Raw genomic sequence first — 6,000 nt, 5'->3', positions numbered from 1 at the left:
CATGGAGACTTGGAAATTTACGCAAAGAAATGATTTATTAATAAAAAGCAAAGTGGCAAACTTACATTAAACGCTGGAGACATGGAGGGGAGAAGGAACATGGAGCTTGACAAGAAAATGCCCAGACAGCAAGGAACACAAAGACGCAGACTTAACTAGGGACGTTAATGACAGACAAATGACAACACCTGGGCAGGACAACAGGTGGTGGAGGTAAGAGCTGATTACCGTATTTTTCGGACAATAAGGCACACTTAGAATCCTTTAATTTTTCTCAACAATTGGCAGTGAGCCTTATAATCTGGTGCACCTTATGTATTAATTCTGGTTGTGCTTACTGACCTCAATCTAATTTTATGTGGTTATTGTGAATAAGTTGAATAAAGTTTGACTTATCTGACTGTTTTGTTTCGCTTAATGCGCCTTATAATCCCGTGCGCCTTATGTATGAAAACAGACCCGTTCATTGATATTGTGCCTTATAGTCCAAAAAATGGTACATGGGGGAAAATAACTGAGGAGCACGAACAAACACAAGAGGGAGATAAACACAAGGGAACCAACTCCTCACAGATTTAGCATTATAACTCAAAGTGTCGTTAAATGTCATATTGGTTTCAAGTGTAACATGACAACTAACCCAGAAGCTGATCAATGGGCATGTGTGGACTAAAACTTAATAATTTCATAAGTTAGGATGGTGAAAGATGGCAGCACAGTGGCACAACTGGTAGAGCTGCTGTCTCTCAGCGAGCAGGTTACCCTGGTTCAAATCCTGGTCTGTGGGCCATTCTGGGTGGAGTTTGCATGTTCTCTCTGTGCATGCGTGGGTTTTCTCCGGGTGCTCCGGTTTCCTCCCACAGACCAAAAACATGCACGTTAAACTGAGTGGTAACTCTACATTGTCCCTAGGTGTGAATGAGAGAGTGAATGGTTGTTTGTCTCCATGTCCCTGTGATGGACTTGCAACCTGTCCAGGGTGTCCCCCGCCTCTTGCACAGTGATGGCTGGACATGGACACCAGTGACCCCCGATACCTGAAAAGGAAGAAACAGGTAAAGATGGATGGATGGTGAAAGACTGGAGGCAGGACAAAGACTTTACCTTTGAAGCCTCTTAATGTCATCCTGCTGTTCATAGTCAAAAGACTGATGAACAGGAAATCCAGATTGGCAGTTTACAGTTTTCTGAGGCAAAAAGAGAATTCACTTATGAACTTGATAACTAAGATATAATGTATATACTGTCTCCATATTTGTTGTGCGAGTCAACATTCATTGTACACTTTCAGCTATTTTAACCATTCATACATCAAAACATTCAGCTCATTCAGAACATTCAGGCTGTGACCAGGACCTTTTAGTTTTTGTACCAGTGTACCTTTTATGGGGGGTGGTGGAGCAGAGGCTAGAGAAGGTGGTCCTGCGAACAGAAGGTCGCCAGTTCGACTCCCTGGACGGAAAATATCAAAATGTGGTTGGAAAAGGTGAAATCTCCACACCTGCCTCCACCCTCATTTGCCACATTCTTGTCATTTGAGCAAGGTCCTTAACCCCCACCATCTGCTCCCCCGGGCGCCCTAGATGGCAGCTCTCTGCTCCACCCAGAGGGCTGTGGTAGCTCGGTGGTCTGTGGTTGCATTAGGAAAGGCATCTGTCATAAAAAGTATTGCCAAGTCTTTGTGCGTGTTAGTTCACTGTGGCGACCCCTGAAGAAGGGAGCAGCCGAAAGCATGAGAAAAAAACGTTTACCTTTTTAAATATTTAACTTTATTTACACCTTTTTTTTATTCTCTTGAAATGAATGGAGAACTCTTCAAATTGTTGGAAACTGTCGTGCCCTTTAAAATGTACTTCAACATACTTGTTTCAGTTTTAGATCTTAGCTACCATTTAGCTCATTTTGCATTTTAAATACTATTTTACCAGTTTTACCAGTCAGCTATTGTTTTGCCAATTTTTGCTTTTAGCTACTGTTTGCTTGTCTTAGGCATTTGCTGGTCCCAGCTACTTTCAAGCTCATTTTACCTTTTAGCTATTTTAGCTCATTTATCTTTTAGCTATTGTTTTGCTAAGTTTACATTTACCAGCTACTAACAAAGTCCATGCTCAATAATCCAGATATACAAGTCAACATTTTTTCAGTCAGGTCATCTGGACAGAAAAATGTTGGCTTGTATACCTGGATTATTGAGCATGGACTTTGTTGTTTTCAACCAGTTTGACAAAACTGCCAACAAGGAAGAGGACTGGCAATAGAGGAGGGGGCGTACCAAAGAGACCATCTTATCACAAGCAGAACGGGTTTGTTCCACTTTGGAGTAAGCTGTTGGGGGAAGAATCAGTTTTGTTGTGTGTTTCCTTGACTGATGAAGCCTTCCGAAACGAAGGTGAAACGTTTCAGCACAAAAAAAGAAATTGTCCAGATGACCTGACTGAAAAATGTTGGTTTACCAGCTACTGTTTTGCTTATTTTACAATTTAGCCACTATTAGGCTGGTCTTAGTTTTTTGCTGTTCTTAGATTTCACTTATTTGCTCATTTTAGCTTTTAGTTTCAATTTAGCAGATTTTTGCTATAAGCTATATTGCTAATTTTGGCTGTTTTTCTGTTTCACTTTTAACTCAGTTTGCTTGAACAAACTTTAACAAAAACACTCAATACTCAGCATTCACTGTAATTTCTATAGAAGGTGAGATTTGGAGATAACTAAAGATAAATATTTTATTTAAAAAGCAGCCAGTAGTATTTTCCATCAAGGTCATCACGTTCAGACATTTAATCTCCGGGTTTAGTCACAATAAAACATCACTACATGTTTAAATTAATTTTTAAACACTTTATATTTGTATCTTCCGTGAGCGTAACTGAAATTAGCACTGAAGGTGAATTCTTTATCAAGGTAAATGTATTAACATGACATTTAGCTGTAATTAATTTATCGGTGACCTTGCGTGACATTTTGTATTTCTTTCTTAGAGGAGCCGACAGACAAAACCTTTATGGAGCTTCACCATCTGGTGTCTTTCTGCCTCGATTCACCTTCATGTGGATTTAATACTAACATTATGCATATGAGATCCTTAGTGAAAAACCACGTCTTATCAGTTAATGAAAATTATTCCTAGTTATCCAAAGGATGGCTGCGGTAGCTCGGCGGTCAGTGCTGTGGACTTATAATCTTGAGGTTGCAGGTTTGAACCAAGCTTGTATCATTTCAATTCAATTCATTTCAGTTTATTTATATAGCGTAAATTCACAACAAAGTTTTCTCAGGGCACTGAACAGAAACATTCACATACATTGAAAAGCCACTTCATAAAGTTCTCTAAGGAATCCAGCAGACTCGTTGAATCTTCACTTCTTCGCAGTCTCCCATCCTGAGCAAGCATAATGGCCACAGTGGAAAGGAAAAACTCCCTTTTAAAAAGAAAGATACCTCCAGTAGAATCAGGCATCAGGAAGGGCATCGTGTGTAAAACAATTTCCAAATCTTCCATTTGAGTTTGCTTGCTGTGGTGACCCCAGAAGAAGGTTTAGTCATAGTTATCCAAAGACCATAATCCTTTTCACCCTTGGGGTTTCAGTTTAAAGCTATGATGGATGGGGGATGTGGCAAGCATAATTATATACTGGCAATCATAAATGGATTCTTTTTTCCCAAAAATTTCAGTCAGATCATCTGGATGATTTCTTTTTTTGTTGAGGCATTTCATCCTTCATCCAAAGGACTTCATCAGTCCAAGGAGCCACAACAAACTCAGCTTCACAAGCAGCATACTCGCAAAGTGGGCCAACCAGTTTCCTGGCGATAAGATGGTTGTGGCTCCTCGGACAGATGAAGTCCTTTGGATGAAGGACGAAATGTCTCAACAAAAAAAGAAATCATCCAGATTATCTAACTCAACTTTGTTGGATTTTTTACCTGGATTATTGAACATGAATTTTGATGTTTTGAACCACTTTGGCTATGGCTGCATGAGAAGAGTTGATGGGGAGAGGGCAGGCCCCAGAAACCATCTTATCATCAGTAAACTGGTTGGCCCACTATGCATGTGTGCTGCTTATGGAACTGAGTTTGTTTTGGCTCCTTGGACTGATGAAGTACTTTGGATGAAAGACGAAACGTCTAAGCAAAAAAAGAAACCATCCAGATGACCTGACTGAACTTTGTTGGATGTTTTACCTGGATTATTGAGCATGAACTTTGATGCATTTTTTTGTTCAAAGCTTTTAGAAAATGTGTGAAAATGTGTAGAACTCAGAGTATGAGTTGGAAAAAGTTTTTAACTATTACCACGCTAAAATTTAGCTTCTGTAGTGACTGAATTAAAGCCATTTTTGTGTTGGCTGATGTTGGCTATATGTGGTGGCTATTTTGATTTGGGTTGTCCCAAATGTCCTCATCTGAGGTGAGATGACTGCTTTTTGAGAAGTTCAATAAATCCATTCATTGGTTCTTGACATATTTTGCTAATGCTACAGACAAATGTATACACAGGCACAAGCAAAAACATTAATTTCACCTTGTTCAAAGTGTTTTCACAGTGAGTGAAAAAGCCATTTTGTCCTCCAGTAAATCTGCATAATGATCAATGGTCCTATATTGAGTTGAAGGAAATACAATAGTTTGTTGGTCCAGGTCAGAATAGAGGACGTCACTTCGGGTTTTCAGGTATAACGTTTCATGCTTTTTGTTCCAATCTGAGGTTTTACCCAGGCAGAACAAAGATATGCAAGCACCAAAGTGAAGAGGTGTTAATTAAAGTTTATTCTATAGGTGTATGTTAAACTTACTGCCAGTGGGCGAGTCGCTGTCTTGTCTGGAACACACCCAGGTGGTTCTCTGTGAAACTCCAAGAGAACAGGCCGACCCAGTAACTTACATCATTATCAACGAGACACACGTCTGAATCACTGCAGTCCTGTTTAAATATATATCAATTTTGTCCAAATGTTCCACCGTCATGGTTTTAGCCACAATAATTAGCTGCAGCTCATCTTTTTTCACTGTCCCCGAGCTAAAAATGACAGGAAGCACAGAGGAAAGCTTCGGCTGTGTGTCTAAATATAAGCAGGACTGTGGAAAAGTTTTAAACTATCCTTTATTTCTTTTTGCTTTTCAGCTCGAGCCAGACTTTCTGCTGGTGAAGGTTGTGAATCATCCAGGACTTGGTTATACTGCTTTATTCAAAGGCAACTTTCTTTTCAGAATATCTGAAAGAAGTCCAGTTACCTTCAATAGATTTTAGTAGAAACCAGACTTTATTTTAATTATCCCCCCGCTGCCAAAGGGCGATAATGTTTTTGTCTGTTTATGTGTATGGATTTGCTGTACTGTCAGCAAAATATCTCATGAATCATTAAACAATATTTTCTGAAACTTTCAGAAAGTAGTCACTGGACATACGTCTTCAAGTAATTAACTTTTGGAGGCAACCTAATCTAAGATGGCCGCCATAGTCAACTGACCTTAGAAAACACAAAAATGGCTAAAGTTCAGCCAAAGTTACAGAAAATAACTTAAAATTTGATGTGGTGGCAGCTGAGCATCATCCCCAATACATACTTTGAGCACAACACATTTCACAACTTCTCTGCTTAAAAACTTTGGCGTTAACTGACACAAGCAACTTTGTTCGCATGTTACCAAAATATCTCTTAAATTTCTCGACAGATTTTGATGAAATTTCCAGAAAGTATTGATAAAGTTTTGTGATCAGCATAAATCAAGATGGCCATCCCAGCTAACTGACCTTAGCCAACCCAAAAATTAACATAACTGTGTGGAACTGATAGATTTTGAGCTAAACTTTGTGTGGTAGTAGCTGAGAGTATCAATCCAAGAGCTAATAAATCCCACGAGTTATCAAAATGTTGCATTAAACTGTGTAAAATGTTATCTTTAAAGTTTGACCTGAATGGCTGTAAGTCAACACAAGGCAGTTTTAAAGTTTGCCGTGACAGGATTAGGGTGATGTACATTCCCTCGAGGAATGCT

The sequence above is a fragment of the Nematolebias whitei genome, chromosome 11 (assembly GCF_014905685.2).
Source record: "Nematolebias whitei isolate Nwh7 chromosome 11, NemWhi1, whole genome shotgun sequence".
In the NCBI taxonomy this organism is placed as follows: Eukaryota; Metazoa; Chordata; class Actinopteri; order Cyprinodontiformes; family Rivulidae; genus Nematolebias; species Nematolebias whitei.
The sequence above is the reverse complement of the archived record's forward strand: the minus strand, read 5'-3'. Positions refer to the sequence as shown.